General features: G+C 31.9%; 1 protein-coding gene across 1 annotated transcript in view; it reads left to right on the forward strand.

Annotated features, from left to right (window-relative positions):
* LOC141526008 (uncharacterized) overlaps positions 1 to 27,245 on the forward strand; it is a 51,157-nt gene that overhangs the window by 2,161 nt on the left and 21,751 nt on the right.

Below are 27,245 nucleotides of genomic sequence, written 5' to 3' on the forward strand. Positions count from 1 at the left end.
TTTCTATTAAAACTGACAAATTAAATATTATTTGTTTTAAAATATAGGCAGTTAGATTTTTCCATTAAGAAAATTTTTCATCAAGCCTAATGCGGACAGAAATGTTGTAATATACTAGCATGTGCTATCTCAGTATGATTTGATCTAGCCTAACACATCCTGACATATATGATTTTATGTTATAATCTGATGTAGCCTAATATAACTAATACAATCATATCAAATGATAATAATGATGACTGAAAAATGTATATTTTTATATTTAATCTAATGAAATTTAGATATATACCCATGGATAATTGTTTTTAAATTACCTGATATGGCCTGACAGACATGTAAGACCAACAATTATTATATCTGTTTTTGTTAGGCTTAATTAAGAAATTTTTTTACAAAATATACATAAAAATATCAAAGTATATACACGCTCAGAAATTTATGCTAATGATTATCATCAAATTATGATCAAATTCACAGTTTCTACATGATAGTAATTAATACCATTATAATTATAATATTTACAATGATAAATAATAATATTTCTAATTAAGATAGTAATAGTTACCATCGTGGATAGAACGAAATATATGATAGCTATTATTATCAATAGATGATATATTATAATCTTGCATTGAAAGTACAAATTTTTAATATTGAAAAATATTAATTATTGGTTGACATATTGTAAACAAGAAGTGCGGTTAGATTGAAAATGAATGTTGAAGAGCTAGAAAAAAATAATCTGTCATCTCTTGACAATATCTCCGTAATAATTTTTTCATTTCAATTTAATTTTTAGAAATGTAGATTCATGTATATTAATTCTATGAGTATCTCATTTATTTTACTTTTTCTTTTACAGATTATTATTATAGACAACTAGCTATTACCCGCCCGCTTCGCTGGGCATTTTACAGAATTGTATTTTTAGGTCTAAACTTGAAATTTAATTGGAGTATTGTTTTGATTTTCACAAATTCCAAATTTCATCAAATTCGCATATACTTTTTATCCATGTAATTATTCCAACTAATATTCATTGTAACTTACAATGTGCAATCATTATGATGTTTGCGTGGCTTTTTTTCAAAAATGAATAACAATTGACAGGAAGAAAAAAATTTGAAATGAGGATTTGGAGTCTATAGGAGCCATAGCTTGGAAATTAAAAATTTTTAATGTTAACATCCACCTTCGCAAATCGTAAAATTTGTTTATATAGTATTTCTACATCTCTTACAAAAGATTACTACTAAATTAGGAGTCGATAGGAGCTATAGTTTAAAAACGGGAATTTTTCATTGTTAACGCCCCCGCAACCCCCCTTGTGGGTGGAATTTTGTAAAATCCGTTCTTAGCTGACCTCTACTCGGCGAAAAGAATATTCCTGCCAAATTTCAAGTCTATAGGTCTTATAGTTCCAGAAATATTGTGATGAGTGACTATATCTATAGAAAGTCTCCTATATGTATATGTATATGTATATATATTTTCTGTTGAAATTTTTCCTGAATTTTCTTTGCTATAAACCTCACGGAGCCCGAGACCTTTCTCACGAATGCAAAACCGTGAAAATCGGTTCGTGCGTTCTGGAGTTATAGAGTCAGGAAGGAAAACCCGACTTATTTTTATATAGTAGATAATGATTCATATAATTTGGAATTGGAGCGATCAAACTTATTTGTTTTCACTAGTTTGCAGCAAGAACTGATTCACGTCAGTAATACTGATAATAGTTCTGCTGAAATATGTTTAACAACATCCCTAACCGTAAGATGATTATAAATTTAAATATATATATATATATATATATATATATATATATATATATATATATATATATATATATATATATATATATAATATACTATATATAGTATAATACTATATAATAGGATAATAAATAGTTTTATATTATTTATTGTCGTAATAAAATATTGTCAATTTTTTTAAATATATGATGGTAACCATTAATAACGTCATGATAAATTTTATAATCGTGATGATAACCATTACTATCTCTATGATTAATCATTAAAATTGTGGTGGTAATCATTACCATCGTCAATTTTAATAATTATCATCGAATATTTTAACTAATAACATAAAAGTCCGTAATAGTTAAATGATCAGCGAGGATTGTAATTATTAAAAATGATAGATGGTAAATATTACCACAAAATTCTCACCGTGTACGTTCATATCAGAATACATTAAGCCATATTGAAAAAAATCATATACGGACACAGAGGCCGTTCACATATTAAGTCACGGAGATAGAGAAAGGGAAGAGGGCATACTAAACATGACAATATAAGAAGATGGAAAAAAGCGTGGCAAAGTAAAAGGAGAGGCCCTGAAAAGTTGATATTTTTTGTGACGTAATATGTGAACAATCCTACATCCCATATGAGGTTATATCAAAAACTGTATGTGGGCATATCAGACCAGATACGAATACATCTGCTTGTATTATATTTGACCAGAAAATATTTTTGTAGATATCATTTTTCACTTATGTAAATATCTCAACATCCGTTTGTGTAAGCTACATGTTCTTTTCTAAAAACATGAATGTCCTTTTCTAAAAAGTTAAGACGAGCATTCACGTAATTTCCGTTATCTGTTTATTAAGTCTGTAATTAGTTATGGTTAAATAAACAGAGGTCGATGTAGGATTTCAAGAGCAATAAAGGAGTCCAAAGTGCACGTGATATGTCTAATTTCTTAAAATTGTAATGATATCATTAGATAAATCATCAACCTTAACGAAGTAAAACTGTGAAAATTAAGTTAACCGACATCTAAAAATTTTTATAGTTTTTTCTATTGAAAAAATTAGTAAAAACAAGTAAGAAAGAATTTTCGTTTATAAAAAACTGTAAGTGCAATTTTTAAAAACATTTTTTAATTTTAATTTAATAAATGAAAAAAAGTTAGGAAAACGGTTAACCCTAAAGGCCATCCCTGCAACTTCCTGTTAATTTCATTCCTAAGTACTTGCACTTATGACATTTTTGAGCTCTTCGAACTCAAAAATATAATTTATGTGTTATTTTAAGCTCTTCAAGAATTCTATGATTTACTTTTAAACACAAATTGATCAGACCGAAAATTTCAGAATAATTCGAAAAAAATCATTTTTTTCGTCAACGACAACTCACAAACAAATCAACCGATTTTAATCAGCCCGGCAGTAATCAAGGTGCGGTTTTTCGTTTTTAAGAGCTGATTAGTTTTTGGAATCGATCGATAAAGCCGTTTAAAAACTATTCCAGAAAAAAACAATTGAAAAAAATTTTTTTCGTCGTTTTTTTGTGATTTTTTAAATTCTTCTGGTCCAAATCGATCCAAATTGTGTTAAAAATCTATTTTTGATGATGTCCTTTCGAGTAGTGCTAACTGCGATCAAATCGGCCTAGTTCTTTACAAGTTATAAGAGGTTCACACACACACACACACACACACACACACACACACACACACACACACACGCGCGCGCGCGCATCATCTTAAGAATTTTTAATTTTCTTAGCGGGAAGTTTAAAATTAGAAACGTCGGCTAACTTTAGTATAATAGGGAAACTACTTTTTCTTAACCCATATTCATAAACAGGAAAAATCTATTATTGAAAGAAAATAAAATTTTCTTTTTTCCAAAAACATTTTCCTTAAGCCAAGACTATCGTGATTTTTCTCGTTAATTATTTTGCTTCATGTCAATTTTTTTTTCTGAGTATGTATACATATATGTATACATATATGTAAATATTATACATAGAACTTGGAATCTGAAAATTATCTAAGAAAAATATGTTAGAAATTGAAATATAAATTTCAAAATTGATTAATTTATAATTCATTTACAAAAAAAATCATTCGAAATCTACAATTTGATGCTTAATGTAATGCTGCTAATGCTTGGGTTGAGCCTTGGGTAACCATTGGGCCAAGCCTTGGATGATAACCATGTCCCAAGCCTTGGGAAACCAAAAAACAAGGCTTGGGCCAAGCCTAGAGGAATCAAAATACAAGGCTTGGGCTGAGTCTTGGGAAACTAATGACCCAGGGCTCAGACCAAGTCTTGGGGAACTAATTTGCTAGGATTAAAAAAAATGCGAATGTCATTAAAAAATTTGATTTAATTTTAATTGCAGTCGTCGGTTTATTATCAGCTTTACGTTATCGTAGCTCGTGATTACTCCAGATTACCTTGAAAAAATCTTTGCTCACGATGGAAATCGAACCTGGTTAGCAGGCGTGAAAGTCTCGTACTGTACTGACTTCGCTGCACGTGGTAGTAACATCAATAGATTAATTTTAGTTACTTAAACATCAGTCAGTCGTCTTACTTTATTACATGATGCTCCATAATTGAAATTAAAATTACAAACTGCTTAAAATTTTGTATACTTCAGATAGTATAAATTATTGACAGAATAAAGTTATGAAATGTATTTTTTTTAATTCATTCGATTTCAACGAAGTAATTAAATTTTCTACTACCAAAAACTAATAAATGATTGTAGTTGAGTGCATCTAAATTAAGAAATTGTAATTTTTCATTTATAGAAAAGTAACTACTTATTACAATTTCATTTAATAATTTTTTTAAAGAAATGTTCTTACTGTTATATAAGATAATGTGACTATAAATAACGAACCATAGAAGCATTTTTTAGCGTTAGATTTTCTTAATAAAAAATTAATTTTTTTTATCATCAAAATAATTTTTTCTATGATTCAATTAAAGCACCAAGCTAGTTCCGAATTTATATTTGGTCCAATAGTAACTTCCCAAGGCTCAATTTGGAAATATCGGACCACTGGACCAAGTCTCGAGCTAGACCTGGGCCCAGCCTCGGGTGTCAGTAACTTCCCAAAACTACAGTTTCACTAATAGAATAAATTTATGTTTCTATAAGAGAGTGATAAATAAACTTACTTGTTAACATTTTTTTTTTCAATATTTTTGTTGGGGAGAAATAAGCATTTTTAAATAATTCACAATATTTATCAGCATTAAATTTGTCATTATTTAGTCGCATGGAAAAGATTTTTTCAGCAGTTTTGAGAGTTCTATATATTTTTCAGCCTCAAATAAATTATATTTAAAAATAATTTGTTAACGGTTAATTGAACTCGGAGAGCTCAAAACTACATGAAAATTATATTTTTGAACTCTTCGAGTTCAAAAACGTATTAAGCGCAATTTTGAGCACTTAATTACGAAAGTAACGGGAAGATGCAGGGATGGCCTTCAGGATCAACCGTTTTCCTAATTTTTTTTTCTAAACCACTTCAGAAATTCATTAATGTTTTAACGAAAAATTTGTAAAATAAGTAGCAGACGATACTATTCTACTGTATCAGATATAAAAAGTATAACTTGATCAATTTTTCATTTTTAACAAAGTAGTCAATGAAAAAGTACCATTTGTACTTCTGATTAACTTAATAGTCTCTTTGAGTAAAAGTTTATGTTAATTTGGAAGTTGCATTCGAAATGTGTAACTTTTGTACTAAGTAACATATTTTTGTGATATCAAATAAATTAGTCAAATCACACTAAACCATTTTTGTTGAATTAACCCACCAAAATGGCAAATATCGAACACAAAAATTTCAATACTGTTTTTTTTACACAGTGACAAAAACGTTCGTATTGTGTACACTGATAATAAATTTGCAATGAACTGCTGTGCTCATAAACCGATAGTAAAGTAATCTCTTATTCTCAAGTTGATTTATTAATTAAAAGCAAATGATAGTTGTATTCTTGAGTAGCTATCTTGTCACTTTTATGATTTAAAATCTAATGTTAATAAAATGATATTATCAAAAACAAATTTATCATCAAGTTTCAGCTTGTGGAGATCGGAATACTTTACCCGTAACGCATATAAAATCTTGAACTGAATCAAAATTTAATGTGAATTCGAAGTATTTTATCTTCATTTTATTTCATGAAAAAGACCCCTGATTTTAATCGTATTTAATAACTTATTTTAATCTACTTAGTAATGATAAATTTTTGTTTTCTAATATTTTCATCAAATCATATGTGAATAAATCCGGTGTGACTTCCCGTCTTGATCAAATTAATATCTTATTTCGTCTACACAGCTTATCTTTAAAATTATCGCTGCTTGTGGAATATACTGTAAGATCTAGTTACCAACTTAAGGAGATACAAAACGTCTACCGTGCATTCAAAAAATTTATTTCTTCATAGTTTTCTATAGTTAGAATGACATGTAAGAGAGTTTTTGTTGGTTTACTTTTGTTGGAACTGTACTCTGAATTATTGGATGCTATTTCATGCTTTTTTTGCTTGGTGAAATAATTTTTCTATTCATATAATAATTGAATCACTACAGGACAACCTCAGACTAATATTAAATTTAGAAATATTTATGAAGAAATAATAAGAAAGTCGACAACGCAGGTAAACTATCTTATCACTCGTAAACATACATGATTGAGTCTGACCGCATGAATAGTCATTAATGATCATGCAAGGTTACTCATATTTTATCTTTTATTTGATTGTAGTATATGATTGTAGTATGTGATGACTACATATGATTAAACTAGCTGTTACCCGCCCGCTCCGCTGGGCATTTCATAAAATTGTATTTTTAGATCTAAACTTGAAATTTAATAGGCGTATTGTTCTGACTTGCACAGATTCCAAATTCGATCGAATCGGCCTGTAGCTTTTATCCATGTGATTATTCTAGCTAATATTCATTATAACTTTCAATATGCAAACATTACAACATTCCCGTGGCTTTCTTCCAAAAAATGAATAATTGATACAAAGAAAAAAAATTAAAATAAGCATTGAAAGTTTCAGTCAAAGTAATTGCAGGTTTCGTAAGTAAAGCTGAAACCTGCTTAGCTTAAAGTGCAACGAATTTAGCCGTTAATTGAAATTTCCTCCGTAAGATTAATTTTTTTTAGAAAATTATTCGTACACGTTTTTTACGAATTTTCTTAAAATGAGCAGTCAAATTCCTTTTTGATACCTCAAGTGTTTAGGAAATACATTCATTTTAATCTGTTACATTCCCGCGATCCCGTCTGGTAATAAGAACAATTCATCGGTTATATGTGATCAGCAAAAATAAAATGTATGTAAAATTTTTAGTCCGTTGACTGAATAGCTACATCCGAACAAAAACAGTTTCACTGTTAAAAATTGCGCCAAGTCCACGTTCATAAAACTCATCTCAATAACATCTGCACTTTGCAAAAAAAATAAGACTCGTTACAATAATTTTCATTCTATACAAAAAAAAGTTAAATACAAAAAAATACCAAGAAACCGTCATAATGTTGAAAAAATTAAAAAAAATTTGTTGAAAATTTAAAAATTAAGAAAAAATTTTTTTATCGTACTTGGCGCGCGTCATTGAGTACCCCAAATTTTTCAGGATACATGAACATCCTTTTAATGTTTCAACATTTATAAGTAAGTCAACCTATAAAATGCATAAATGTAATTAATGAAATATTATTTTATGATACGTTTAACAAAAGTTAGGTAAAATCAACATGGCATACGTATTTTATTTGAAATTTTTAAATTCTCCGCACATCGTTTATGATTTCAATAAAACTCCCTCTCCTGTTCGGTTATGCAATTTGCTTACAAGTGAATACGCCTGCATACGTTGACTCTGTCGTGGAATCACTGCGAAAATTGAGTTGATTAAAAAATAAAACGTATGGCCGACTAAATTGAGAAAATGCGGTGTGATTGCCAATCAAAATGTGTTAATTACAATTAAATGAAGCACGATCAAGTTTCTTCATGAAAGCTTAATGACGGAACTGAAAAAAATTGAATTAAAAAATTTTGTGTTATTTCAGATATCTTCACCAGACTACCATATTCACAGTTATTTTCACTAAAAATCTGAAAAAAATTTTCGAAACGGATTTTTTCACTGAAACTGATATTAATCCAGTAAGCAGTGTTTTTAATTCGTTGAGTATACTTCAATGATGTGAATCTATAAACATAACAATGGATGAAATCCTATATTATATAATTATACATATTTACATTACATAAATTCAAGCGAAATCGTTTTTTCTCGGGTTGAAATTTGTCCGAAAAAATTTGGGGTACTCAATGACGCGCGCCAAGTACGATAAAAAAATTTTTTCTTAATTTTTAAATTTTCAACAAATTTTTTTCAATTTTTTCAACATTATGACGGTTTCTTGGTATTTTTTTGTATAGAATGAAAATTATTGTAACGAGTCTTATTTTTTTTGCAAAGTGCAGATGTTATTGAGATGAGTTTTATGAACGTGGACTTGGCGCAATTTTTAACAGTGAAACTGTTTTTGTTCGGATTTCATATCTTTTTGTTAAGTGTAATTTTTTGCTCGCCTCTTAATACATTCTTAATTTTAAAATTGAACTTTTCCCGCGCAAAATTATAAATATGTAAATAAATTAATTAATGCACGTAAAGCTATTATCATATAAAAGGTTATTTGTTCGTTAATTTTGAAAATCAAATTCTCACAAAAAAATTAAAATTCTGTTTCTCTCATAGTAGCACAGTGATTAGAGTAAGTGTATTTTTCTTGTAATTTCAATTATAGAGGTCACAGGACAAAAGGGCAACGTGTAGTTTTTAATAATTTTCTAATAAGTTTTATTTTAATAAAGTATTGAAATTTTTTGTTAATTGTTATGGATTTTTTTTTTTTTTTTTTTTTTTTAATAGTTCGTAGTATTCATGAAAATAGAATTGATTAAAATAAAAAAAAATGTACATGCATTGATTAACAATTCTCTCGATATTTTTAAAAATTTAGAATGAAATGAATATTTATTAGTTATTTATTTATTTACTTAATGACATTGATATTGGCTGACGTCTAACAATTTTTTTAATTATTTGAATTAATTAAATAGTAATTCCTAAAAAATTACACTCGTAAATTTTTTAATTTTTACACATGAGATGTGCTTGTCACTATAATTTTCAAAAGACCGCGCTAAAAGTCTATATACGTAAAGTTGACGCATGCGCAGTGCAAATATTTAGAATGCATACATAAAGCTAATTAAAAATGTTAATTAAACAACAAATAAAAAATGTGAAGTAGGAACAAATGTTAAATATACATGAACAATCAAAAATGGAGGCTTGATGACCCAAATTGCTACCAAAATATTAAAAAATGCGACAGGGGGGCTAACTTAAAGGTACATTATTAATAAATTTTTTTTAAAATAAATAAAGTGAGAACGATCAAATGTTGAGAGTGAATAATAAAGAACAAACAAAAAGCTGAAAACGTGATAGAAAAAAAAATCAAAAATTAAAAGAAAAAAATTTGGGGTTCTGACTTCAGTGTGCTATCCCGTTGAATCTACAGTTTATGTAGAAATAATTCCAGTGCACTCTGGTGGTTGTAGATGCAAGCTGTGAATTAACTTTTTTCAGTGTAGTTGCGTATCTATAGTAAGATTACTACACATTTTTATTTTATCTAGTCTGTGGCGGTGACTTTTCTCCTTTTCTCCATGAAGAAAAAGTCAGGATCGAAATTTCTGGGCTTACTATAGTTTGTGCTGATAAAATTTAATAATTTTAAGTGAATTAAATGTTATAATTGATTATAATTAATTAATATCAGTAAAATAGAGTATGACTTACTTTTATGATATATCATTTTGGAAAAAGGAGTACCATATAATTAAATAAAATTTTGCAACCTCGAAATACCATTCTGTTTACAGTAAACTCAGTCGGTAGTCTGGCGCTCCGTTTACAACGGAATTTTTGAACGGAACTTGGCGCCGGATTCTACCGAATCTGTGAATGTAATGTTAAATTTTGGAGACCTTGCTATGAATTTTTTGCCTCTGTCAAAGAGACAATTTTTTTAAGAAAATGTATTAAGAAATAAAACTATGTAAATCCGTTGACTTTGGAGGCCATTCCAGTAAATTGTCTGTTTCTCTTGAAATTCTATCAAATTTTAAATGCGTAAGAACTGTATTTAGAGAATGTGAATAATGTAATCTATTTGTGGATATTCTCTTCATGAGAAATAAGAGATTGATACGAAATTTAAAGTATTTAGAAGCTATATTTTGGAAATTAAGATTTTTTATTGTTATAATAAAATTTTTGGAACATGTATAGATGAAATAACTGACTATAACACATGAGACTTCATAGCAAGATTGAAAAACTGTGATAATAACCATAAACACAACTTAAACCATAAATAACTTTTAAAGGATTAATTTTATCGAAAAATTATAAAAGAACTTTTTTGTAAAGCATTTAATTTCCTATCTGAATATACATCGATCATAGTCGAAGTGGCATTTTTTTTCGAAGGAAAAAAATTAATTCCAAAAAGTTCCAAATTCCCATGTTATTTAAATGGGATGTGTAACACGACTTGGGCACGTTTTAATTTGGTAATTAAGAGCTTATTTATGTCAGATATTTTTTTTTTTAGGTCAAGAACTAAAAATCCAGGGGGCGGCAGCGAAAAAAAAAATCAACTTAGGAAATAACGGACACCCTAACGATCATGTGTAAACATTAATGATTCGCGTATGCCTGTAAGGATCTATCAAAAACTTTGGCTATTATATTCAAGAATGCTCTGAAAACATCATTCACGATGTTGAAAAAGTAATTTTGAGAAAGTTGCGGCTTTTAATTTTTATATTAAAAGGTGACTTACGCGATTTTCCACTTTCCATTCAATTGACCTTAGGAAATTTTTTAGCTTCCCGCTACGCGCGCGCGCGCACGTGTGTGTGTGTGTGTGTGTGTGTGTGTGTGTGTGTGTGTGTGTGTGTGTGTAACCCTCTCATAACTTTTGCGCGCCTCATAAGCGAAGCGTTGAGGTGGGTACTGTTGTCACTTCACGCAAAACAACTGATTTTTCAAACTTAAAATGTCTCTATTTATCACATATTGCACTTGTAAAATAATATATACACACACATATCAAGAAAAAACCTTATTTTTAACATTCATGATATTTTTGTTATTTAACTTAGTTAAAAAACTGTTTAAAAAACTTCTGTCTTGGACGTCCGTGTGGCTGTACGTGCGGATCTCGTATCTTGTGGTCATGGTAACGAGTGAAATACTTCACTTATCGAGTTGGTTTTTTTTTATAGGCTTCAGTATTTTGAGGAATAGAAGCCTATTACTTTTCACGGTATAATTTGATGTAGTTTAGTTATTATTTAATAAATTAAATATCTTCTGTTTTTTTTTTTTAGCACTGTGGTATGTCTATATATATTGTGATGCACCTAGTGCATCCAGCAAGTAACGCTACCTGTTAGAGCGCTATCTATTACGAGAGCGCGAATTCAAATGAAATATTTACAAATAATCTCAATTTTATTGTAATGAATGAGATTATGAGGCGTGCACTTTTGAATTTTCCAACTATTTAACGGCTTGGCCGATTCGATCGCGGTTAGCGTCGTTCGAAAGGGCTTGCGCAAATACAAAATTTTTTAAAAAATGTTTTTTTGAAATAACTTTCAAGTGGCTGTACCGATCAATTCTAAAAACTAATTAGATCTTAACCGTGAAAAACCACGTCGATCGGCTACAAGAACATCAAAATCAGTTCATTTACTCGAGAGAAATTTTTAGATAAACGAAAAATTTGGAAAAAAGTTTTTTTGAAGTGAAACTTCTTTGCGCGCGTTGAGGGTAAAATTTCAAGGTCGCGTCACAATAATAATAATATGAGCGTCACAATAATCATAATATGAGCGTCACATTAAAAGACGCATATATGTACGTAGTCGGAGAGAAAAAGATAAAAATATAAAGGAATTCTATACTTTTACACTATAGAAATGTTATTTTCATGTGCACATGCGTTGTATTTTAGATTGTAGGTACACTGCTCTTAAATGTTATTATTATTATGTATTTTATAACCTCGTGTTTGTTTATACTGTTTTATTAACGTTTTTATTCAGATATTTTAATATTCGACACCATTAATTAACTTTTTATATGAAAAATTTAGTCTGCAATTAAATAATAATCCTAACATGTCGACAACTAAATACGGAACCACAATAGATGCCATTTTTACACGATATTTAGAAAATATTGAAACAAGAACTTATGTTTCATATTTTAGTTACCATCTAAGGCTTTAGTGACAACCATATCATTACAAATATCATCAGATGATGTTGTACATATTGAAGAAATAAATTGAAAGAATATGTGACATAAATAGTGTAAATTTTTCTCATTTAATCCTTTCAATACTATATATCAGTTAAATTCTTTCCATACTATATATACATAAATCCTTTATGTACCTGTCTTTGATATCTATTAACTATTAATTAATGAATTATAAATTGAGTTTGCCAAAGAAGTTTCACTTCTAACATGTGTACTCTGTACACACGCTCTTTTTTTTTTTTTTTACACAACTCTGACAGTTCTTTTCGGATTGTTTTTGATGCAACAAAATAATTATTAGAGCTCAAAAAAACGACGTTGATCGCTGCCAAGAACGTGAAAATCGGTTGATTAGTTCGAGACAGAACGTTGACGAAAAATTTGGGAACAGGTGTTTCTTTCGCATAACTCCGATATTTCTTTTTGAATCGTTTTCGATGTAAAAAAATAATTATTAGACCTTAAAAAACCACATTGATTGCCGTCAAGAACGTCAAAATCGGTTAATTGGTTCGAGAGATGCCGTTGATGAAAATCAATTCATGTATGTTTGGAGAAACTATGTCGTATGTTACAAACCTTATAAAAACGATTGATCTGTTAGAAAATATCAAAATTCAAAATTTCAAAAAAAGTTTGTTTTCAACAGCCACTAGTTTTTCGAGCTCGGAGAGTTCGGAAAATAAGTAAGAAAGTTGTGATTTTGAGCTCAAAAAGCTCAAAACCGGAATAGATAAAATTTCTTGAACTTTATGAGCTCGTACATAGCGGGAAGTTCCAGGGATGTTCTTTAAAATAATTAAAATCTCTATATCAAAGGTCATTAGTAATTTTTTAATAATTGTATTCTGTTGAAAAATATTTAAAATTAAAGTTAAACTTACTAAAAATTCTAAGATTTTTTTCGATTTTTTAATTGTGATATTATGAGGCTAATTGCGAAATTTGCTCTAAATCCAAAAAATCTATGTAGTTTAGTTAGATAATACAATATTGTAATATAGTATATTACACACCGAGGGAAGTAAAGTAAGAAATGTCTCAGATCACATGTAATTGTTGGCCGAGGCGAAGCCGAGGTCAACAAACATGTGATCTGAGGCTTTCTTACTTACTTCCCGAGGAGTGTATGCTATTTTTTTGCTCGACGAAGGCAGAAAGTGGCAACTTCGTTTAGCGCAGCGGGCCGAAAGTTGACGCTTTCTGCCCGTCGAGCAAAAAAATTATTTCGTTTTCTGACTTTGAAAAATATACCCTACAAAATTTTTACAACATTCAACAAGATACGAACAAATATATGTGTAAATTGAGAAAGCAACCCACACTATATGGTCTGGTTATATCATTAAGTCTTTTATTGCTTGTTAACTAAAGTAAATGATTTCAGTCCGGTCATTGACATTGACTGTTTTTATTCCATCTGTCGTTAAATTACTTGGATGGTTTATTATTGTATTTACTTTTACTCTCACAAAATCATAATTTTTAAGTTCCATTTAATGCAAATAGTAACAGGTAGAAAAATTTTAAAAACATAATTTTAATTGTTATTAAATCTTTTGAATAACAATTTTTAATTTTTATAAAACATTTTTAGATATTTTATCAGATAATCTCCGATGATACTCAATTAATAATTATTGACTATGATTTAGGCCACTTGATTGACTCATTTCACATAAAAATTAATCTTATGAGAAATACGTATATACTTATGTATTAAATATGTAACACAATGGGGAATATATGTCGGTAATACAAGTATACCGCAAATCCTCATTTCAGTAATAAATTTTGAATTAGAAATAATCATTTCTATGAAACCTTGGATTAGTTACTGACAACAAAACTTTTATGTCAAAATTGCGATAATATTTTATCCATGGATAAAACTATACTTCCAAAAGATTTGAGTTCAGCTATTTGGTTTATTTAACATGAATTGATCCATAAAAAAAAGGACAAGTATCATAATCTTTACAGCCTGTACAATTATTTTTTTACATCAATTATAATATGAAAGTTGACTTTAAAAAAATTGATTTAAATAGCTGCATTATATAGAACATTTAAAAGTGCACAGTACATGAACACTATGACAAGAACTTCTACTTCAGACTCATAAAATAATAAAATAGGTTGAAACTATTTTTATGAAGCAAGTTATGATGGGTCATTCTGTTGATCTTTGTCTATTATGTATAAATAAAAGCAGAATAAGCTTAATAAGTTCTATAATTAAGATTCATTCAATTTTTTTTTTAGCTTTTATAAGTTCCAGAATTAGTTTTTGCTTATCAACATTGTAAGATTTCAAAAATAATATTTGTTGATCATACAGCACTATCGACACTGTTAAGTTCAACATAATCAGTTTTTTTTTTTTTTTTTTATTTATTTATTTAAAGTCGCTTAAACTCCTAAGGTATGATGTGTTTTCTGATATTTCTAATATTTCTACTTGGTAGACTAATCAAATTTAGATACTTTTATCTTTCACAACTTTTGCATTTCTCATCAAACTATTTGAGTTAACTAAAAATGTATAAATTACTTATGTTTCTAACACTATAAAAGTGCAATTTTTCCGAAATGACTCTTAGCAAGCATTTAATATAGCCAATGACTCTTAGCGATGTATTTAATATAGCCTGCTAAAAACAATTGATATTATTTATTATAATTATGTCATAGTTTTTTTACTGCATTTATTATTTTGTAAGAACATTCCATGTAACTTTTGTTTGTGATGAATAAAAATTAAACTTAAAAAAAAAAACTCAGTAGACTAATTCTTTACCTGTTTACCTACACGGAAAGAAAATTGAAGGAATTTTTACGATCTACTATTGTAAACTTTATCCAACAAATAATGCTACCAAGAAACTTAAAAAGTCGAATAACATAGAGCAAATTATACAATGTGTATTTGTAAACTTAACAATTCAACTATTGTAAAAATTGACACCCGGTTTTTTTAAAAGAAATTTTAGGGAAGGAGAGAGATAGGAGGTTGTAGTAATTGGTATCCATACAGTAACCGAAAAAAGAAATCGGAATCTCCGTCCTATCCGGGAATCGAACCCAGAGCTCTTTGTCGGCAGCCAGGACTCTCCCTCTACGTTATCCGAGGTAGTAGTAGTAGTAGTAGTATTCTTTAGGCTCTTGGCATTTTCCCATTCGGCCGCTGTACTTGATGGTGGAGTAGTTGTGGGTTTGTAGTTCCTGGGGGTCAACGGTAGGTGTCTCAGTCTGTACGAATTTGAATTTAAATGTTGAGGTCACACTTCGTGAGGAAGTTACAGAATATGTATGCTATTTTAGACGTAAGAGTGGCCAGGAGAGTGGTGATGTCGGTTGGGATAGGATCACAAATTTTGACCAATATGTTGTTTAATGTTCTTCGTTAGTTTCGGTAGGTTGGGCACTCAAAGAAGATGTGGTTGAGGTCTTGTTCGGGCGATCCACATGGACACTCAGCTGAGTCAATAAATTTTTTTCTGTGAAGGCTCGAGTTGAGGTTGTAGTGATTGAGGCGCATTCGGATAATTGTGGTGACGACTTTCCTAGGCAAGTTATAGTGTGTGAACCAGGGTTTCTTTGTGCTTTTGTATATTTTCTCGAAGTATAGGACTCCTTTCGTTTTCCCTATTTCTTTGAGCTTTTCCTCCGTTGTCTTGATGGTTTTTTGTTTGCTGTTGTTAGCTAGATCTTTAAAAGGAATAGGAGTGAAGGTTCGTCGTGCATTGGTCGTAGCTTTCTTAGCAAGTCTGTCCGCCGTTTTGTTCCCTGAGATGCCAAAGTGTCCAGGAATCCAGACCAGATGTACTTGGAGTTGTTGTTGTGCCTTGACCATTTTTGCGGCGATTTTGTAGGTAAGATAGGACCGTTTTTTGTTATTCTGCTGCTGTAGGAGAGATTGGAGCGTGTTTTTGGAGTCACTGAAGATTACTGTTCCTTCCTGCATCTCAAGTGCCAACTCAATCGCCTTGAGGATGGCTAGTGCTTCTGCCGTCGTTGCTGAAGCTTGTTGGTTGATTTTGAAGGCTAGCTGAGTGTTGAGAGTGGCATTGTATATTGCTATTCCAACATGGGGCTCATCGGGGCTTTTAGAGGCGTCCGTATAGACCTGCGTTAGATTTTTGTATTTTTCGTTGATCATTTTCTCAAATGTTTTAGTTATCTCTCTTTGTGACATGTTTGTCAACGTTGCTACAGTAGTGAGATCAATATTCAGAGGATGTTGGAAGATGGAGTATGTGTGTATGTATCGAGGATGTGCTATGCTTTGATAGATGATGTCATGTTGCGGGATGGTGTCGTGGTACGAACTGATTGCTGGAAATCTTTTGTATATATTTTGTTTGGACTTGTTTTGAGTTAGACACTCGCCTAGGGTTCGGAGTGTGTTTATGACGGGATTGTTGTTGGTGCTTAGAGATTTCAAAGTGTAGCGGTCCGAGAGGTCCTTGAGTCGGATTTTTAAAGAGATTTCTCCGTCTTCGGCCATCATGGAATTGATTGGAATTGATATATGGAGTCCCATGCATGTTCTTATGGCTTTATTCTGTATTTTCTCCAGTTTGCTGAATAGTTTGCTGGAGATAGCGTTCATTATGTGACTCCCATACTCTATTTTAGTTCTGATCAACGCTCTATAAATACTAAGAAGAGTTGCTGGGTCAGCCTCCCATTTGGTTCCGCTCAGTGATTTGATGAGTGGAAAGACTTTGTTAATCTTCGCTAGGATCTTCTTTTATCGTGAATAAGATGTCTTGAGGATTGTAATCATTATGAGTGAAAATAATTATTTTTGTTTTTTTAGGTGAGAGCTGGAGATTTAATTTTTCTAAATACGCGCTGTAGCTGTCAAGAGAAGCCTGTAGAGCGTCGATTGCATATTGTAAGTTTTCATTCCTGCATCTGATTGCCTTGTCATCTGCAAATTCTGCGATTTTGCTGGAGCTATGGATATGTTTTTTACCATTCGCTGTGTATAAAGTGAAAAATAGAGGGGCTGACACCAGTCCTTGGCCCGCTCCAGAGTTAATCAGCTGTGGTTCTGTTAGGCCATTATTGATGACGAAGTAGAGTTTGCGTTGCTTGATTAGAAAATAGAAGAAGAGACAGTACGCAGTAGGAATGCCAATGTTTACTAGGGTTTGCCATAGTATGTCTGGGTTAACGTGATCGAAGGCTCCTTTAATGTCCAAGAATGCGGTGATGGTGTATTCGCCTGCAGCTAATCCAGTGTATATGTCCCCGACAACAACCGCTAGGTTGTCCGTGGTGCTCTTACCCGTTCTGAAACCAAATTGTGTGTCTGGAATCTTGTTATTGTGTTCCAGCCACCATGTGGTACGGTCAACCACTATCCTCTCCATCACCTTGAGGAAACAGGGTGCAAGAATGATAGGTCTGAATTTTCCTGTGTCTCCTTTGGGTAGAAGGTAAACCAGATGCTCTGTCCAGGCCGATGGATACTTGTTTCGTTTTATGAAGTTGTTGTAGTAGTCGAGGAGATGCTTTTTTAAACTCTCTGGCAATCGCTTTATAATTTCGTAGCTGATTTGGTCCATCCCCGGGCTTGATCCAGATTTGCTGCGGTTGATGGCAGAGTTCAGCTCTGTTAACGTGATGGGTGCTTCGGGAAAGTCGTCAGTAGCTGGTAGAGCTGTGTTATTGTTAATTTGCCGAATTAGCTGTTGAGCTAGCGTATCATCCGAGTCGATTCTGCTTTCTTGACAGTATGTTTTGATAAAATCTTGCTTTTTTGGCTCAGCCGAGAGCTCTTGTCTTGGTAGTGTGTGCGGTGAGGTAAGTCTTCGATTTTTAAAGGCCTTGAATTTTTTCCAGATCACGGATATTGGGATGGTGCCGTTGAGCGTTTCAGCGAATTCCTGCCAGGCTTTTTGTTTAGTTTTATAGAATGTTTGTTTTGCTTTTGCTTCGGCCTATTTATACTCCACGTAACTTTCTACGGTTAGTTGCCGCTTCATGATTTGGAGTGCTGCTTTCCTCTCTTCTAGGATTGTTGCACAGTCGTCATTCCACCAGGGTGCTGGCGTACGGATCTTTCTGACGCTGGAATTGTCTCTTTGTGGTTGTGTTTGGTTTTGCTCACCGCTGTTGTTTTGTGCCTTATTCCCTGGCTTTGAGGCTTCTAGAAGGGAGTCTTTGATTGTTATGCAGGCATAATTCCGCTTCTTGGATTGCTTCAGCTAGCTCTTTGCCTTGAGGTGAGTTTTTATGGCTACCCCAAAGAGTGTGATAAGTGTTGAAGTCACCTCCAATGAGGAGAGAACCGTTGTGAGGTTGTTTTAGTAGCGACTCCCACGTATTTTTCCGGATCTTGAGGTAGGGCGAGACGTACGTAGTTGCAAATATAATTGGACCTTGATTGGTGTTGATTTTTATAGCCAGGGTGTCGATTTGGCCTTCAATTTCGAAGAAGTCACTTAGAACTTCGAAACTTATGTATGTTTTAACGGCAATTGCTAGGCCTCCGCCGTTGGTGTCTTGTCGATCTATTCTTACAATGTTGTAATTGCTGATATAGAATGGCTCCTCTGGTTTAAGCCATGTTTCAGTGAGGAGAATAATGTCGTGGTCTCGGACCAGGTTCATAATTGTAATTTCTTTTTTTTTCCCCTTACGCTGCGTGCGTTTCATTGTAAAATTGATGTTGTTGTTTTTTTATTGTGTCCTGCTATTATGTTGAGGAAGAATTTGTGTTGGTGCTGGTTCTAAGTAGAGAAACTGGTAGTTTTGTTCTGATTCGTCTTCGCCTTCACTTGTTGCCGGGAGAAGTAACATGTCGGGCTGTAGCTGCTGGGTAGCGTCAATTACGACTTCGGAGAGGTTTTGTGTTGCTTAAGTGAAGTTCTGAATGATTTTTTGGTTCTGGGGGGCTGTGACGATTGAAGATAGTTGCGTCATTATTGCGCTTACCTGTACTAGTAGGTTCTGCATTGTAGTTGCGAAATGTTCTCTTTGTGCCTGAAATGCTTCGATTTGTTGTTGTTGATATTCCATTGTTTTCGCGATCGTTTCGTTGCACTGGCGTTGGCATTTTTGCTGATTTTGGCCTGTTGATTTGCATTGATGTCTGATTAGGTTAAAGGTTCCATGCACTGGCGGCTTGTTTTGAACGCTTAATCTTGGGATATTCTTGATTATTTGAGGGTGGAGGTGAGCGTGGTTTACTTCAGTCCTAATTTTATAGGCATATACGAACTTGGGCTTCACTTGTCCGTTGAATGTGATTATAACGGAGTTTGTTGGAACGTATTGTTTCTCTTCGTTGTTGTGTATAGCTTTCATGCATCTACTGATGCTGCTGATGGTAATTTGGTCTGATACCTCGATGCCCTCGTAGAGCTCGTCTAGTGTTAATTCTTTCGGGACTTCGTGGATGACCCCTGTGATGAATTTTCGAAATGCTGAGACAAAGGAAGAGAGTTGTTTCTCTTGGAAACTTGGGTAGTTTACGAGGTGATTAGCTACGTACATGTCTTTAAGCGTTATTAATATACTTTGACCTACCGCTTTTGTCTCCAGTACATTGGAGTGGATCTGTAGTTCAATGAGAATGCTCAGAGTAGTCTTACTTAGATGGAAGGGGTGCATTTTGACTCCTTCTTGTTTGTTGGCTGGTTGGACTATGATTTGATACGGACCTAGGTCGTTATCAGTGTACATGAGGGTTTCATCTGATGCCTCGTCCGATTGGTCGCTTTCTGTTTGCATGGTTATGTTGTTTTTAGTGTTCGGTTCATTTGTATCAGTCATTTTCTTCCTAGACTCAATGGGATTAATGCTGTCATTACTGTCGTGTGTACGGGATCTCTTTCGATCCTTCTCAGAAATGGTTTTCTGAATTGGGTCTTCTGTGCTGTTGTTTTTGTCGTTGTTTTTATGAGCGTTAAGTGGGATTTTTGTATTTGCAACTTTATTGTTGTCTATTTTTTGATTATTTTTTGCTTCTGTCAATGGTTTAGATTTTAAAAAAATTACTTGTGCATTGTCTTGAGTGTCTTTGTTGCTGGGCCCTGTTCCGGGTCCGTTTGGTTTTATTTTTGGCGGAATTTTAGTGTCTCCTTTGTTTAACGTATAAAACCATCACTAAGTGAAGACAATCTTCCGAAAAGAAATTTGTTCTAGTTCAGATTAATTATTGTAATAAGTCCCGTTCGAAAATAAAAAGTTAGAATGTTTTTATTTTATTTTTAAGATTTAAAGTTAATCCTTCAACTCAATATCAAAGTTGATCTCCTTCTCCCAATTCGTTATCCGAGGTAAACTAGTACTCTTATCCTTTAACATTTACACTGTTAAAAATTTTTGTAAAATTACAATCACATTAAAAAACAAATAATAAGTAAAATTACAAATCAGTGTATAGCAATGCAAAATAAAATACAACTCATGTAATTTTCCTACACCTGTCAGGAAATCTACTAAGATGTATTGTAATTTTACAATTTTCATGTATAAACCTAACACGCATTGTAATATTACAGAACCGTTCGTCAATTTTTAAGAAAAAGCTTTTTAATTTTGTAAACATTATTTGTGATCTGATTCAACATAATTGTATGTAAAATCACAAAAAATTATTGTAATTTATATTACAATAATCTCATAAAAAATTTTAAAAGCTTTTTTTTATTTTTACAATGTTCATTGTAAAATTACACAGTGCATTGTAATGTTAGCAGACAATTTTAATTATATTACACGAATTGTAATTCTACTTCACTGGTTTCTAATTTTAAAAACAATACTTTTCAGTTTTACAAAAATGAGACTGATGTATCAAAAAACAACAATGTCCTTCATATTTATTTTTACTAATTTTTAGTCTATGGTTGTATATTTGTAATAATAAATTCGAGGCATCATTTATATTTTATAGATTTTAATATTACGCTAAAACGATCATTTCGAAATCTATATATTTGAATAAGCATATGTTAGACTTTAATTTTTATAATGTTCAATGGATTATAAATAATGTAAAAGTTAATTATTTTCCATCAATAAACAGCATTAAATAAAACAAATAATGTAAATAATAAATACTAAGCCGTAATGTTTAATCACCACATAGGATTAGCTTATAAGAATAATAAGATGTTATAACACCTATCGGTCGAGCGGCGTAGGGCTTTAGGTATCGAGATGGCAAGCGCGCGGCTCGCGTTCGATTCTTAGTTTGGGTAAATATTATTTTCACATTATATCATCTGAGTTGTTAAAATTAGGTCTACGTGAGGTACAAAATCAAGTCAGCGCTTCATAAAAATCAACCACAACAAATATTAAGTAAAATTTTTCTTTTTCATCATTTCAATTCAAGTAAAACTCAAGAATAGTATATTACACACCGAGGGAAGTAAAGTAAGAAATGTCTCAGATCACATGTAATTGTTGGCCGAGGCGAAGCCGAGGTCAACAGACATGTGATCTGAGGCTTTCTTATTTACTTCCCGAGGAGTGTATGCTATTTTTTTGCTCGACGAAGGCAGAAAGTGGCAACTTCATTTAGCGCAGCGGGCCGAAAGTTGACGCTTTCTGCCCGTCGAGCAAAAAAAATATTGAAATTTTGCAAACTTTGCTAATTTTCAAAATATTTGTAAAATTACAAAACCGTTTTGTAAAATTAGTAACCTCACAGAGGTATAGATGTTTTGTAATATTACTATACCCGATTGTAGTTTTAAATTAATGTTTTGCCTATTAGCTTCCAATACATTTTCTGTAAAATTACAATAGAAATTTTTAACAGTGTACATGAACTCGGAGTCTAGCGCTGTGCACGGCCATCACTCGTACTAATTGAGAAACATTCCAATTCTACTATTGTAAAATTTTTTATAGTTCTATCGGAAAGGTATAGAGGTAGCACTGGAAATTTTAATCTCTTACTTTTTACAATAGCAAGTTGAAAAATTTCATGAATAAATAGTAAATTTTCTTCTAAAATATTTGAAAATTTATAGTAATAAAAGTACAGTCCAACTTTACAATAGTTGTATCGTAACTTTTACCAGAAATTTTTTTCTGTGTACGAGACTTCTTTGAGGATCAGGGTTTGTAACAACTACAAGTAATACAAATCATATACATGATCGATGCGTAATAAACAAAATTTTTTATCAAATTTGTAAATTATTAATTATCAATAAACACTGATGGAAAAATGTATTAACTACTAATAAATTAATTTACTCGAAGACAATTATTTAATTTATTAAATTTTAATAGATATGTTTTAACATTCAATAAATATTTATTTGGGAGGAAAGTATATTTATTAATAGCTAATTAGTATTTATTAAGAGTTAACAAATATTCATTAACAGTTAATAAATATTTTGTTGAGTAAATTTGTTTTGCTTGCACTGTCATGTGATATGACAATAACTTATAAACAAAAATTATCATTATAAATTATTTTCATTAATTATATTACATCATAATAACGTTTATGGTAAAATACCAAAATCTATCATAGCTCATAATTATCTTCTATATTTTTAAATATTAAAAACATTATTTATTTAGTAAATTGAAATATTATCATGGATTTCGGCTATAGGGTTATAAAAAGTGTCAAAAGAAAATGGCTATTTTTATTTTTTATGTTAAATAAATATTGATTAACAGTTTACATAAATTATTTAATCATTAATCATTATTTATTAATAGTTAATAAATTGTACTTAATAAATTACTTATCAACTATTAATAAATATTTGTTAACTGTTAATAAATATTTATTAAATCCTTTGATGCAAAAAAATTAGGGCTGTACAATTTAGCCGGTTAAGTCGGCTAAAAAAGTTAGCCAAGCTAATTATCTAACTGGATGTTCGACTTAGCTGATAAACTTAAATTAGCTGAGCTAATTAACTAAAGGCTAACCCGATGAAAAAAGATTTTGTCTAATCATATATAATCATGCATAATTGTCTATATATGATCAGATCCAAAAATTGGCCAGGTCTAATTATATATAATCATGTATAACTATATATAATAATATATAATTCTATATAACAATATTTAATTATATATTTTTACTTCTAATTAATTATTTGGTTACTTTTATGGATGTAGTACTTGATATGGTCGTACGCGATTCTATATAACCAATTAAAATACAAAAAAGAAAACTTTATATATAATTTTGCGGCTATAACACCAGCGGTCACCTATCCAACTACTAACCACGCTCAATGCTGCTTAACTTTGGTGATATCCGTGCGCCTTGAAGTTCCCGTCTGCTGTGCTGCTATCTTATATGACAATGATTCTATGAAGTACATAACGTATCAAATCAGTTTATCATAAATACAATATAAAAATTAATTTTATAATATATTTTGAGTCTTAAATTATTTATTTTATCGAATCTCATTATTACATTAGATTTATTTGAATAATGAAGTAAATAATGATTTGCCTGTTAAGCAGTAGCAGAGCAGTGGCAGAGCAGTAAGTAGCAGAGCAGACCTAAATATTCCATAGGAAATGTAACAAATTTTTTATTTCAGAATGATTTAAACGTAATGGTAAACATCATTTCGCACTTTTTGTAAAGACCAAAAAAAAAAATTTTTTTTTTTTCAAAGAAAAAATTTTGATGACATCTGACTACGCAAGTCTGATCAGATCTAATTATATATAGACCTATATATTATCAGATCTGATCACATATAGACTTATACACTACTGGAAAAAATTAAGGGATCAAAAAAAAATTCCAAATTTTTCGGTAGTTTTCAACAGGCCGTAACTTTGAGAGAAATGGTCGTACAGAAAATAAAAAAAAGGAAATTGTAGCTCCAAGTGTCTAGTTTTTGGATTAGAACTTCAAAATTTTGTAGCCTCCGCGGTTTCTGAGTAATCGTAGAAAAACCAGCAACAAAAAAATTCTCAAAATTTTTTTAGTTTTTTTTTTTGGTCTACGGGCGTGGAAAAAATTTTTTTAGCTTAACTACCATAAGGATCGGATACTTTGTTCATTTAGCTTTAATTTCTTTTTTTAAACACCCTGATACGTCCACTCCTCGCTGAGATATCGGTCTTCAAATGGAAAAGGATCTTTTTGTCTTTGATTATCGATATCTCAGCAACCAATGATCGCACAGAAAGTTAAAGGTGAGTTTCAAGAACTTGAATGAATTCCCCTTAACGACTGTTCATTGTTTTTTCGAAAAAAATTTTTTCTTTCCGTCACATGAATTTGAAAATGCAACAAAAAAGGGCTTTTAGTGGTTTTTGGAAAATCAAGCGCTGGATCGAAAATATTGAGGAAACCACTAATGTTAAGTGTGCCTTTTACAGTTCAATATGTCCACAAAAACCCTACAAAGAATCAAATTAATCCAGCCAGCCGTTTTTTTGTTTCACTTGATCGAATTTTTGAAAAAATTAAAGGATCACGTTTTTGCTCTGAAAAGCTCATAATTTTTAAAAATGAGAAAAATGGTTTTTTCGAGCTTTTTCCACATTTTCGTTCCAAAAAGTGCTTAAATTGAAAAAAAAAAAAAAAAATTTAAAAAAATTTTTTTGAAATTTTTTCTCTTGAAAAGTTTAAGAAAACAATTACCGCCGGCATTAGCGTTATCCAAAGCGTACCACGTGGAGGTCGCGCGGTCGGATTTACGCGTGTGTGTGTGTGTAAGGTATTTCAGGAGAATTGAGACCCGGTGGCTCGTCAGTTCCACCGTATTTAATGACTCCAAACTCATTCTCTGAAGGTTTTTGTTGGTTCAATACCGGGTATTACCACCCCTGTTTTCAATAACGGCTCTCAAACGTTCAGCCATGTTTATGCAGACGGTAATTTGAGGCTGCGGAATGGTATTCCAAATGTGCTGAAGCGCGCGCTCCAAAGCAGCTAAGTTCTGCAAATTTGGATACTCTCTGCGCAACCGACGGTCCATTATGTCCCAAACGTGATCTATGGGGTTGAGATTTGGACTCATTGCTGGGTGTCGCAACAATGTGATGTCATGCCGCTCAAAGAAGTGCCGGGTAATGTTGGCTGTGTGTGGACGTGCATTATCTTGCATCAATATGAACGACCTCAGATGTTGTCGTCTGCGCAGAACAATGGGCCTTAAAATTTGGTCGATGTCACGTCTAGCTGTCAAATTTTCGCGTACAATTACCAAAGGTGTTCTCCAATTTCGTGAAACGCCGCCCCACACCATAACTGATCCACCGCCGTAGGCAACGACTGGACGGACAAAGTTCTGGCGAAAACGTTCTCCACGACGGCGCCAAACGAGAGGACGTCGATCGTTGCCATACAGATTAAAACGAGACTCATCAGTGAATAAAACATTTGTCCATTCCCTCAAGTTCCAATTTCGATGATCGTAAGCATACGCTAAACGAGCTCGACGATGTCTTGCTGTCAACAGGGGTACACGATTAGGATGTCGTGCGTGTAACCCAGTTTCACGAAGACGGTTGATGATTGTTCGAGAGCAAATGTTTCGCACTTGATGCCGTCGTCGCTGTTGCTGTTGTTGTTGCTGTTGTCTGCGATTGGGGAAGTTTCGAGCGACAATATTCGCATTGACGAAAGGTTGTCGTCGAACTTCTCTAACAATTGTTCGATCATCGCGGGCATTAGTGACTCGATGGCGACCTTGTCCGGGGCGACGATGATATTGATTCGTCTCTTGGTATCTGGTATAAGCTCGAGATACGACAGATTGACTTACACCCATCCGGATAGCAACTGCATGTTGAGTGTAACCTTCGTCGATAAGAGTCACTAACCGAGCGACTTCCACCTCCGATAAATGTCGTCTAACCATGATTAAGAATCAAAAGTCAGAAATTTTCAATTTTGACCAAAAAATTAAAAAAATTTTTTTAGCGCAGAGGGATTAGTTTTGAAAAAACTGTTGAATGAAGCGATTTGCTAAGGATTCACAAAAAGAAAAGAAAAAAAAACTCCGAAAAGCGTATGAAAAAATCGAAATTCGATTGGGGGTATTAACTTTTTTATTAATTTAATTAAAAGGAGATCAGTAGAATCAAGGAATGCAGCGGTGGAAAGGTGATAAAAATCATTGGGCGATGGTTTTTGGGTTTCTTAACTTGTTAAAAAAATTTTTTTGGAAAAATTTTTTTTTAATTTTTTTCGAAAAAATTTTTTTTTTTTTGAAAATTTTTTTTTTTGAATTTTTTTTTTTTTTTGAAAATTTAAGCACTTTTGGAACGAAAATGTGGAAAAAGCTCGAAAAAACCATTTTTTTCTCATTTTAAAAAATTATGAGCTTTTCAGAGCAAAAAACGTGATCCTTTAATTTTTCAAAAATTCGATCAAGTGAAAACAAAAAAACGGCTGGCTGGATTAATTTGATTCTTTGTAGGGTTTTTGTGGACATATTGAACTGTAAAAGGCACACTTAACATTAGTGGTTTCCTCAATATTTTCGATCCAGCGCTTGATTTTCCAAAAAACCACTAAAAGCCCTTTTTTGTTGCATTTTCAAATTCATGTGACGGAAAGAAAAATTTTTTTCGAAAAACAATGAACAGTCGTTAAGGGAATTCATTCAAGTTCTTGAAACTCACCTTTAACTTTCTGTGCGATCATTGGTTGCTGAGATATCGATAATCAAAGACAAAAAGATCCTTTTCCATTTGAAGACCGATATCTCAGCGAGGAGTGGACGTATCAGGGTGTTTAAAAAAGAAATTAAAGCTAAATGAACAAAGTATCCGATCCTTATGGTAGTTAAGCTAAAAAAATTTTTTCCACGCCCGTAGACCAAAAAAAAAAACTAAAAAAATTTTGAGAATTTTTTTGTTGCTGGTTTTTCTACGATTACTCAGAAACCGCGGAGGCTACAAAATTTTGAAGTTCTAATCCAAAAACTAGACACTTGGAGCTACAATTTCCTTTTTTTTTATTTCCTGTACGACCATTTCTCTCAAAGTTACGGCCTGTTGAAAACTACCGAAAAATTTGGAATTTTTTTTTGA

The sequence above is a fragment of the Cotesia typhae genome, unplaced genomic scaffold (assembly GCF_013202065.1).
Source record: "Cotesia typhae breed Kobodo isofemale line unplaced genomic scaffold, CoteBio_Ctyphae contig_30, whole genome shotgun sequence".
In the NCBI taxonomy this organism is placed as follows: Eukaryota; Metazoa; Arthropoda; class Insecta; order Hymenoptera; family Braconidae; genus Cotesia; species Cotesia typhae.